The sequence below is a fragment of the Crocodylus porosus genome, unplaced genomic scaffold (assembly GCF_001723895.1).
Source record: "Crocodylus porosus isolate Cpor-Errol unplaced genomic scaffold, CroPor_comp1, whole genome shotgun sequence".
NCBI lineage: Eukaryota > Metazoa > Chordata > Crocodylia > Crocodylidae > Crocodylus > Crocodylus porosus.
The window spans coordinates 24,090,899-24,103,529 of record NW_017728916.1 but is presented as its reverse complement, the minus strand read 5'-3'; positions in this window follow the sequence as shown (position 1 = coordinate 24,103,529).

The window sequence follows — 12,631 nt, the reverse complement described above, 5'->3', positions numbered from 1 at the left end:
TGTGAAAACCAATTAAGCATGATTTTTTCTAAGTTAACTTTAATTGACATTTAAAGGACAGCTATTACACAATGCCAGGAGATGCACTTTTTTCCCTTCTCATTTAAGGTCTCAGTCCTGCAAACACAAAGGTGCATCTACCCAAGTTTAAATAAGGGAATAGAGCTGTTATTTCACAGTAAATAAATCACTTGATTATTGTATATACAATAGTTTCCACTGTGTGCTACATGTTTTCCAAATCCTCAAGATGGTCCTTGCCCTGAGAATTTAACTATCTAAGGACAGACAAATTGACAGGGCTAGGTGAAGGGAATGGGAACAACAATATTATAATAATCTGTTTGATGTGATGGTGCCTATGGGCCTACCAAAATGGGACCCTATTGTGCTAGGTACAAATGCAGAATAACAGGCAATCCCAGATACATTACATACAGTATAAGTGTAAATAAGTGCTTGAGTACTCAAGTGTGAATATGTGTACAGAGGCTTTCATTACAGTAGCGCATGCTAATTGTAGTACACTGCAGGCAAGACTGTCTCAATCCTAAGGGCAAAGTAGTTTCTATTTGTACTGTACAAGAAGATTTGTAAAAAATACGTGAGAAATTATAAGATTTGGTCCTGTCACTATGTGTTTTCTTTTAGTGATCTCAGTGCTTTAAGTAGCTTGTGGCAGGCTCTTGCCTGCTTAGTTGATTTGTATAATATTTGAATCAAACTTTTCACAATATCTGCTTTATTTGTGACTGCCATGGTTTGAATTAAACATATCTTTGAGTTATATGCCAGGCCATTGACTAGATGTAGTTAGTTAATAATGTGATGTAAATCTGTTGTAGAATGCAGTGAAATTTGTTGGAGGTATAAAAATGTTTATTACTCTTTCTCAGATATTTCTCAAGTATGGCATTTCTTGTCCTTTGATGGCAACCAACGGAGCAAGTTCTGATTACTTTTTTACAAGATCCATGGCACGCATAGAATGAGCATTTGTAATTCCAACATGTAAAGATTTCTCTTTTCATATGAATAACAGGCTCAGTCTGTAGTTCTCACTTAATAAAATTCACACTGATTCCCATTAATGGAAATTTTGTTTCAATAGGATGGCTATAAACAGTATAGTTTGTATTTTTTAAGTGAAAAGGTGTTTCATGCCATTTGGAAATACACAAATATTTAAATGGTTTATTTGTCAATGTTAAAGTGTTTTTTAATGATATCTGTTAGGGTTATGCTTGTGTCCCATCAGTTCTTCAAGTGATTATTTCTCACTATAAATTGTCTCACTGGATATTTTTTGTCACTTAATTATCCATTCAGTGTTGAGCCGAACACTTATGGCCACAAAGAAAAAAGTATATAATCTAGGAGCAGAAGAGGTCAAGATTTACAGTCACTTGCCTTTCACTGATCCCATAAAACAATTCAAGCATGCAGAAATGATGATCCCATAAGAGACGCCAGGGCAGAAGTACAAGAATGCAGAAAGAAATCCATCAGACTTATTGATATCTCTGAAGCTAAGGATCCCTGAAGTTGTGAATATAGAAGTGAATTTTATATTATAGAATGAAATATTTATTAACTTTCTCCATCTGTTCTTTAAAAAATTTAGTTTAATGTCATCAAGGCATTTATGGAATACATTTAGCTTAATCATGCATTCATGCCCTGGGGAGTAACCATCCCTTAGAGACTTACTAGCTCAGGATCCGCTCTAGAACAAGCAATAGTTTAAAACTCAATCATTCTTTTAGAAAAAACAAGATTTACAATCATTTTGGAATTAGTAGATTTTAAACCTATTTGTGCTCGATGCACCATGATGACATTATGGTAAATACAGTACAGTGACACAATAAAATAATTAAAACCTATGTCAAAATGCATCATTAATAGCCATCTTAAGCGCTCAGCAAACATATTCTGTGGAGATACAGAAGAAATTACTTTGTAGCTTGTGTACTTCCTAGGCTTAAGATAACCCAGACAAAATTGTCCTCAGGAACCTGGGTTGGTTGTGGGTTTTTTGGTGGGGATTTTTGGTGATAACCTACTGCATTCAGTGATGTGGTCTTGAAATTCAGGCTGCCACAGTTTTTTTCATCTGCTGGATTTGAAAAAGCTTGACAAAAGGATAGAACACTACAGTGCCAAGGCTATGGGCGTGACTCTGTTCTGACTTGCATCAGCATAAATCAGGAACAATTCCAGTGAATTAAATGCACTCGCCTCAGTAACACCTGCTATAACGCAGATCAGAATAAGGCTTAATAAACACATTTTCAAAAACGTATAATTAAAAGGGGTGATTCCATATCACACTAATGAATTTTAGCCAAGGTTCTCTTCAAGGATGCTTTTCTCACATTAGCATTTGACGTTAGTAAGCAATGAATAATTCCATTTTTTCTTTCAAACATCTGGGACACTTCCTACTTTACTTGCTACTCATTTGACAGTCTGCAGGAAATATTAATGAGTGCTGGGTGTTAAAATACAGGCCCTATTGATCATAGTCAGAAAGCAAGGTTACATATGAGAGGCTGCATGTTTTGGGATTAGGAAGCTTGGTTATAATGAGATGAAAGTTCAGTTGGTTTAAGGAAAAGACTAGTGTCAGTGAATTGAAACAGGGAGGGGAGTATCAAAGAGTCACTAGAACATTTCCAAATCAAGCCACCACAGGATTTCTACCTAAAGGTCATTTTGATACCTACCAGAATATTGTGTCTCAGCACAGAATGCATGTGCTATTGCAGTCCACTCCTTTAGGCTATTGCATGTGATGATGTCACCAATGGTTGCTGTTTAGTGAGCTGATACCAAAGAATTGAACCATTGATAGCTCAGTCATTTCTTTCACATCTGTGTCTTGAAACTGAAGCAAGAATAATAGCTAAAATTTGTTTATTATGGAGACAACTTTTAACTGGAAACATAGAGTGCACCCCAGCAGTTCCAGCCTAGGGCTGGATAAGATCAGCACTTAATGGAATACAGGATGGAAGCTTCCAACCTCTGCCCAATGCTGCTCAACCTTTGGAGGAGATAGCATTACCTGTCCCAGATAATGTTCATAGATTGAAGTGCCACATTCAGCCAGGACCACGAGCCAGTGGGACCACACTGTTCTGGAAACTGGAATGAGTAGTTCTGGTTGAAAAAGCTCAGGATGAGAAAAGTAACTTTACTTCTCTGGAGAGCTGACTCTGAGGCAGCAGTCCCAGGCTGTGAAGATGAACAGGGTACTGTGTGTGAAAATATTGTCTTATAGTGACAATAACTGGGACAATTAAACACTTGAAAGTCACTGGTTTGAGGCTCGAAAGTCCTTGGAGTTTGCTGTTCATAAGATATGAGGTTGTGCTGGCAAATGTGCAAGAGATCATTGATGGGTTTGAATAACTGGGCTTCTCAGACTGGGCAGGGTCTACTGATGGAACTGATATACCCCTTTCTATGTTCTCCTACCAAGCTCTGCTGCACAATAATAGAAAACATTTCCATTCCCAGGTCATGGAAATTTAGTGGCCATTGTTCCTCCACATTCATGAACAAAGTCTATACTGCCAGAATTTCTAAAACCTCTGGGTTTTTCCAGAATAGAAAGGGTGGGGCTCTCTTCTTGGGCTGTGTGAAATTTCACCAGTTGTTTCGATTCAACACTGTTTTGACTAATTTTGAGCTTGAAACAGTGAGATTGAATCAAAATGAAGGACTTTGAAACAGCCTTGAAACAAAATGAGGCTAGTCGAAATGTTCCAAAAGTTTTGAAATGTTTCAAGTTTTGAAGCCAGCAGCACAAGACAGGGGAGAACCAGGGCTGCACTCCCAGCACCAGCCAGGAGTGTGCCTTGGCTCTTCCATCTCCTGTTGACAGAAACTGATAACAGCACAGGGGAAGGGAACTGAGCCTGGGCTCAGTTCCCCACCCCAGTGCTGCAATCCAGCGGGGGGCGCTTTGATCTGGTAGGGGGACTAGAGAGTCAGCCCAGCTGGGCTGACTCTCCATTCCCCACACTGCAATTGGGTGCGGGGGTGGAGAGTCAGCCCAACTGGGCTCACTCTGCCCCCCCCCCACTGTGATAGGGTGTGGGGGCAGAGAGTCAGCCTGTAACCTCCTGTGCCTCTCCCCTGTATGTTGTGGGTAGGGATGCCTCTTGAACCTTGCTGTGGCTTCTCAGGATGGATGTTCTGGTCACCAAGCAACTTCAGGGCAGTTCCCCAGGGGCCTTTCCTGCCACATCTTTGATGATTAATTGGTTTGAATTGGGAGGACAACATTTGGTCCTGCCCCCCCGAAACCTTCCCTTGGTTGCTTCTTCCACTCCCTTTTATGTGGGGCTCCACCTCCCCTACACTATGCTTACCGCCAACCATGATGTTACCGCTCGTGTCGTCAAGGGTGGTGTCCCAGATGGTCTTCAACACTCAAGTTCGTAGGGTCTGATGGTCGCAGTCAATCGGTGGTGTTCCTCCCCCAAGCATCTTCTGTAGCCCCCTTTTTCCTGTTTAGGTGTCATCTGTCCTTGGCACCATTTTATTTCCCATAGTGTCATCCCTTTCTTGGACAGGGCCCTTACTGCCCATCAGTGGCATCTGTTTTAAGGTGCTGCTAGGTCTCACCAGATCCCAGTCTTCAGTGGTGCCGGTCAGTGTCCACTCTGGCTCCATGGGCAGCTCCCCTGGCTCATGCTGGCCGTGGATCCCCTAGGCTTTTCCCTCCTGGGGTGCCCACCAGGTCCCCTTCCTGGGACTGTGGGTGTGTTCCTGTCCCTCCAGACTGGCTGGGGGTTTCTCTTCTGGTCCCACCTGCTGCTCTTCTGCTGGGCCTTTTATCTTGGTCTTTCCTGGGTGTGTGGCCGGCCAATCGTCCCTGGCAGGCACGTAAAAAATGTGCTTATGCTGATGCGGGAGCCGTCCCTGGCTCCTTCCGGCTTGTCCAGTTTTTTTCTCTTTGAACTTCTGCCACAGTGGCTCCACCCACCACAGTTTTACTTTTCCCGTGCTTGTCTCTTGGATGTCCCACCACCTCCCAGCTTCAGCAGGTAAGTCTTTTCCACACAGCCCAACTGGGCTCACTCACCTCCCCCCCGCCTGCTGTGATCGGACAAGGTATGGCTGGCCTTGCTGGCTGCAGTCTGGCATTGGAGACTCATGTTCATCTTGGAGTCAATAATGACTCCAAGATCCCTTTCCACCTCAGTGCTTTCAAGAGAGGAACTCCCCAGCCTGTATGTATGCTGTGGATTCCTTCTCCCAAGGTGCAGCACCTTGCATTTGTCTACGTTGAACCCCATCCTATTCTCATCTGCCCACTTTTGTAGTCTGTCTAAATCTATTTGCAGCCTCTCTCTCCCTTTAAGTGTGTCTACCTTGCCCCACATCTTAGTGTCATCAGCAAACTTGGACAGCGTGCTTTCCACCCCCTCGTCCAAGTCACTGATGAAGATGTTAAATAGTGTGGGCCTGAGGACCGAGCCCTGGGATACCCCACTGCTCACATCTCGCCAGTTTGAGTACAACCCATCCACCATTACTCTCAGGATGCACCCCATCAGCCAATTTTTTACCCATCCAACTGTGCAGGCATCAGTGCCACAGTGGCTTAATTTATTGATGAGGATGGGGTGAGAGATAGTGTCAAAAGCCTTCTTAAAGTCTAGAATGACTATGTCCACAGTGGCACCATCGTCCAAGAATTTAGTTACTTGGTCATAAAAGGCAATCAGGTTGGTCAGGCAGGACCTGCCTTTGATGAACCCATGCTGATTGCCCCTGAGCATGATCTCCCCTGCAGGCCCCCCACAGATGTGCTCCTTTATGATTCTCTCCAAGATCTTCCCGAGCAGGGAGGTGAGGCTTACAGGCCTATAGTTACTTGGGTACTCCTTCCTCCCTTTCTTGAAAATTGGGACCACATTAGCCAGTTTCCAATCCCCCGACACCTGGCCAGATGACCATGAATGCTCATACAGCCGGGCCAAGGGCTCTGCAATGACCCCTGCCAGTTCCCTCAACACTCTTGGTGGAGAGCATCCCGGTAGGTGGGATATACTTGTCCCTGTTCAAGAAAACAGAGGCAAAGAACCTGTTAAAAATATCAGCTTTCTTGTCTGGTGTAGCCACAAGATTACTGTTTGCATCTTGCAGGGGTCCTACATTGCCTGGTGCCCTCTTCTTGCTCCCAATGTACTTGAAAAAGGACTTTTTGTTGTCCTTAATCCTGGATCCTAACCTGAGTTCCATCTCTGCCTTGGCCTTCCTAATAGCCCTCCTACACTCATGGGCTGAGGAGGAGTACTCCTCCTTGGTGATTGCTCCTCTCTTCCACTGGTTCTACGCCCCCCCTTTTAGTTCTCAAGCATTCCTGAATGCCCTTGATGAGCCAAGGGGGTTTCTGAGCACTCTTACCCACCTTGCTTCTCTCAGGGACTGTTATCCTTTGGGCCTGGAGGATAGCCCCCTTAAGGTACAACCATACCTCGTGGACTCCCATCTCCTCTACCTTCTGGGCCCTTAGTGCCACCCCTACTAGTCTCCTAAGCTCATTAAAGTTAGCCCTTCTGAAGTCAAGGGCTTTAGCCTTGGTGTGAGCCCTTGATGCCCTGTGTTGGATAGTGAAATCCAGCAGGTGATGATTGCTATTGCCCAGGTGGTCAAGGACTTGTATTTCCTTCACCCGGGCATCCCCCATGGCTTAAAACAATGGAGTCTGCTATGGGTATGAGTTCCAAATCAGGAGTCCTTGCGCATACATTTCATAATGAAAGAGTAGGTGCAAGAGACTGGGGATAGGTTAATCAAAATGAATCTCAGACTCCCATATTTAAGATTTCTGTGCATCTAACATTGGTAGAAATTAAGGAAATATGGTCCATAGCAATTAAGGGTGCTCATCCTTATGGACAACATTCTCATTATTTTGACTACCCACACCTTTGTCATCTTCCTAGCAGATCATATACATGGTCATATACTTCCTCAGGACTAATCGATATATACATAGGTCTTAGTCCATCTGTTTGTGTGTCTGTCTGTGTATCTGTGTGTCTGTAACACTCTTTAAGGGCACCAGGAGCCTGGCATGGCAGGGAAGGCAGAGAGAGGGGCCAGCTGAGGAAAAGTGGGAGCTGGACTCCCAGCTATTGTGAGGTTACTGTGAGAAGACAATGGGATGCACAATGCCATCAAGAAAGTAGCCCCACAGTAGCACCAGCTTTTCCTCAGCTGGCCCCTCTGTCTGCCCTCCCTGTTGTGCCAGGCTCTTGGAACCCTTTGTTGCACCACATAACCGGCGTACCCTTTGACCTGCAAGCCTAGGTCGGCACAACTGGCTTGGCACAGAAGGGATCCATAACCGGACAGGTGGGGATTAGCGGGGAGGAGGAGTCAGGTCACTTAAGCGTATTGGTTATAACAAAGGTTTATTGTACTCACGCTACAGATGGTCATAGCATAGGCAGAATAGCTGGCTTTGTTCAGTTACAGTGCATGAATATAAAACAAACTAGAGGGGTCTGTTGGTTCACGGGGTTCTTGAGCCGAGCCCTTGCTTCTTTCTACCCTGGTGCCGAAGCCCAGGATAGGTGCGGCTACCCAACTCAATAGTCCCAGAACTGGTCAACAGCTCATATGGAATGCACTTCGATCAACCTTCCAAGAGCTCTTTGACGAAACGATCAGACGAACTGGTGAACGAGATACGCCAAATGAAGAATGGCTGGCAGGGAGATGTCTGCAGGTGGCCAATCTGCTGACTGTGTCTCCTTGGTGTGCTCGGAGTTCTCCGCTTAATAGCGGAATCTGCTCTCATTTATAGTCAGCAATGACCAATCACCTGGTGTCTAAAGTGGGATGATTTTTTAACTGCCAATTACAATTTTCACCTGTGACCTAGATACATATTCAGTTGACCTAGATACATCATTTGACCCAGATACATTATTCATTTGACCCAGATACATTATTCATTTGGCCCAGATACATCATTTGACCCAGATACATCATTTGACCCAGATACATTATTCATTTGGCTGCCCTCAGTGGGTTCAAAAGGTCAACCTTGTGACTAGCACCTGCAATATTTATGACTGCAGATCACAAGCTTCTAAGTGTGAAGAACAACTTTTAACCAACTCCAATTGTAATGCTACCTTCAGCAAAGAAAGAAAGGCCACTAATATTGGGGGGGCTTTATGGTTTGGAGTCCTACCAGATCTTTTGGTTTGCTGGCATCGGCACTCTAACTTGATGAATAAAATTCAAACATGACACCCTTAAAGAGTGTTACAGACATACTGACATACAGACAGACACACAGATGGATGGACTAAGCTCTGAGGACCAAGCTACATGAAGAAGGTGATTGGACTTGAGATGACATTAAGAGAGCCGTGCAAAGTTCCAAGAGGAAGCTACCAGGAGAAGACAATTAGATGCACAACGCCATCAAGAATGCTGTGCAAATGAATTGCAAGAGGAGGCCACTCTGAGAAAACAAGTAAATAAATGACACAATCAAGAAAGTCTTGCAAATGAGTCCCAAGACAATGCTGCTGTGAGAAGACAATTAGATGCACAATGCCATCAAGAAAGTCACTATTCATCCATCATTCTTGATGGGCAATTCACTAGTTATTTCATACCTTAGTATATGACCAAGTATATGATCAGATAGAAAGGTGTAGGTAGCCAACATGATGAGATCATTGTTCACAATGATGAACACTCTGAACTGTTATGGACCATATTTCCCTAATTGCTGCCAATGCTAGATGCAAGGAAACTTTGGATGTAGGAGTTTGCCAAAAAGTGTGGGAAAACAATGAAGACAGGAGAGGACAGACCAGCTATATATGTGGTACAGACCATGTTATCACAGAAAGCTGCAACCTGTCTCCTTAGTAACATGGTCTACCACAGAGATACCTGGGCTGTCCTCTACTCTTTTCATTTTTTTCTTATAAAATTATGAGTCAAGTGCAAGATGCTGATTTTTACCTTTAAAGACCTCAGTGGCCTGGGCCCAAAATGCTAAGAGCCACTGATGAGGACAATTGTCAACAACTTCATTCCTCAGGCACACCGAAGCTTTTTATCAAAAGTGAGCATGTCAACATGAGATGAACTATGGTGAGGTAGCTTGTCGCTACAGCGACGTAGCTTCAGTGGGTATGAATTGTGATACTGCTGCTACTCCACAGTAGGGTCAGAAATTACCCTTGTGGTGCAAGGACTGTGCAGTACTAGTGGTTACTCCACAGTCATTTAGTAAAGCAAGGACTAAATGACTGTGTAGTAACAACTGCACAGTTGGAAGCTTGCATAGATGCATCCAGTGTAACATTAATCCTCTAAATACAGATGAACAACAGAACAAACCAGACCAAAGGATATTGATCGGGCAACCTTATAACTCTGTTCATATACAAACTATTACTTCAAATTAAGCCTATAAACTGTAAGGCACAGCCCACAAATATAATCAGCAGTCCTTAGACTACCTGGGTGCCCTCCAGGGCAGGGGCCCCACTCCCAAGGTACCACTAGAGGAAGGAAGGTGGGGGAAAAGAAAAAGGAGAAGAAGACCCCAAAGCTCCCCTGCTATCACCCAGGAGTGGCCCACATGATGCCCCTTTGCAGCTCTTGGGGGAGCAGGGGGCCCTCCCCTGTGGGGACGCTCTCTCCAGGGTAACTTACTACTCCGCAATCATGGAGGGTTGCCTCTTGTTCTCCAGGTCAAGCTCTGGCCCCTGCCGAGTTTTCCTGCCACCTGATTACTGCTGCCATCCTGGCTTAGGGCCACATGCACCACTGTGTGTAGTGGGCACTTTGCCTTGTGCTAGGGGTTGGAGGCCTGGACAACTTTGTTCAGCAGCAGGGCTCCGTCTGTCCCCAGACCCTCTGGGCAGCGTCGTCTGCACTGAGCTGCTGCCCCATATCAGCAGCTGTAGACCAAAGACACCTCAAGCTGCTCCCAGGGTCTCTCACCCTCCATGCAGCACCTCCTGCACTGAGCTTCCAGCCTTGTTCTGGGGGTTGAGGACCAGAGCCACCTCAGGGGCTCCAAAGATCCTCCTCCGTGCACTGGCCTGTGCACTGTGTCCCTGGCCACATGCCTGACACAGCTCCCAGGGTTTGGATGCTGCGCACCATGCTGCACACCAAGAGCCTAACTGCTGGAGCTGTTCCCTGCTTCCCGCTGATAAATCTTCAGGGGCTTTTCCTGGGCTACTGCTTTGCCCTGCTGAGCAGCTCTCCTCAGCCCCACTCTTCTCTCTTCTCAGTCCCTGAGGCAGGTCTCTCGTGCTGGACATGAAGCTCCTTTTATACGCTGCAGGGCTCCGCCCCTGAAGTCTTCCAGACCTGACAGTTTGCAGTCTTCAATCAGGTCTGGGGGAGCTCTTCTGCCCCTCCCCTCAGGAAAGGGGCATGATGTTATTTCTCTTGCTGCCTCCTGATTGGTGGATGGGCTCCACCAATCAAAACAGCAGGATCTCAAGCCTGGGACTCAACCCAAGCTCTGAAAGGTAAGCCTGCTACAATATATGCCATTCTGATGGAAAAATGCTGATCCTTTCTCCCTCATCTTATTACACTCAGAAGAAAACAGAGGTCTTCAAGCATTATCTCTCAGTAGAGGCTAAGCTAGTTACTCAAGTTTTACATGGCTCACATCCCACTTGCTCCCATTTGGCAGCCCGTCCTTATCATCCTGTCCTGATGAATCAGCATCTTTTGAAGTACATCTTGTCAGTTATCCAGAGGAAATGCTGCCTGGTGAAGTGCTGATGTGGCAATGAGAATCAGCCATGTAGCAGGTGGAAGAAGGAACAGATGCAGCGCAGCAAATTAAGCACAAACAAAATTAAAGCAAATAAGTAAATATAAACTAGTGCCATGCTTCTCACACTATGGTGTATATTATTCCTGGATTAAGACACATCAGCTAGACGACATTTTACAAGAGTCCCAGCACCTCAATCCTATAATCAATAGCTTGTACATGCTACAGCACAAAGAATTCTTATCTAGAAGACCACTTTGAATTCAGTGAATTTATTTAATCCCTGATGCCTGTGGAGCATCAATCCTGTCTTCTGGGTTAATTTATTTATTCCAGGGATCTATTTTTAGTCTGTCAAGTGCTTGACATTTGATAAGAAGATTTTCCCCTTTTCTTAAAAAAAAAAAAAGACCACAACTGAAAAGTATTGTTTATAGAAATTATTTGTTATTCCTGGCTACTTCTCCTGAGCCAGAAAGTCCTATTATTAGTAGTAATGCCATATACAAATAGATTGGAGCATGCTACTTTTCCACACTGACTGTCAATGCATGTTTCTAAATCAGTAGCTGATACTCTATGGATCTTCCTTTTTTCCCCTTCAGCTTTATCCAAAGAACACTGTCTGCTCATTTCAGAAAAGAATTACTTTCCTTTGAGATCCATTCAAGATGTGTACAGTATTTAGTTTGGGAGTTGTAATGAATGTTTGTGATGCTCTTATCTTAGGGAACTTGAAATACTGAAGTTACTGTACCATGAACAATAGGTTGAACCCAAAGGAAAACAGTGGTTTGAATCATGTGAATACATAGATGTTTGTTGTTAAAAAGGAATAACAATGTGAAAAAATGCTGTATACAGCCAACACTCTGATGATATAGTAGCAATTATTATCAGAGCTGTAAAGAATGCATTCTAATTAACCCAAATGGTAGGTACTAAACATTTGATTATAAAAGGTTAGATTCAAGCTGTCTGTGCTTTAGGGACTGGCAAAAAGAAAAAAAATCTTGTCTGACCTTGACTGATTAGAGTAATGATGGCTTCATAAAAGCAAGGAAAAAATAAAATAAAGTAAAATAAAGAGCAATTGTGTGAGAAACACAGGGTTAATTATATTTTCTCTCTTCATCTTCCAATATTTCCCTCCATGGTTTCCATTAAAAATGTAACACATGGTGAAAAGAGTGAAGCATTTGTAGGATGGGGACATTAACCTGACAAAATATATTACCTGTCCTCAGAAATATTTTTGTAAAGCCACAGAATGTAATTGTTTTTTCCATTTCAGATGTTTTTAAAAATCTTTATTCTCTTTCCTCAGTGCAAAAATCATTCTGTATAAGAAGCCATTCATCCAACCATTCAGAAATGCTTTGGAAATATCATACAATAAAATGAATGCTTTAAATTCTGAAACATTTATTACTGCTAACACCTCATCTATTATGCACCGAAATAATTACAATGCATGGTGAATATGATTCAGTTCATACTGAAACAGAGACATCAGTTGAATTTGTCCCCAGTAAAAAAAGTAGGAAAACTTAGCAACTTAGACAAATCAACCACTGGATTAGACCCATTGCTTAGTGAGGTAAATGCCTCATGTACTGAGATACCTCCGATAGCTTCTTCTTAAACTAGATATGCCACCTATCAAATTAAATACAACGTTTTCAGAACTAACGTTGCTAGCTAGTGAATCAAATAAGTATCTCTGATATCCTACCAAAAAAAAGCTTTTGATCTGGTATCCCATGATCACCTCTTGGCCAAACTGCCCAGTTGTGGCCTTGGCTCCACCACGATCTGCTGGCTGGGAAA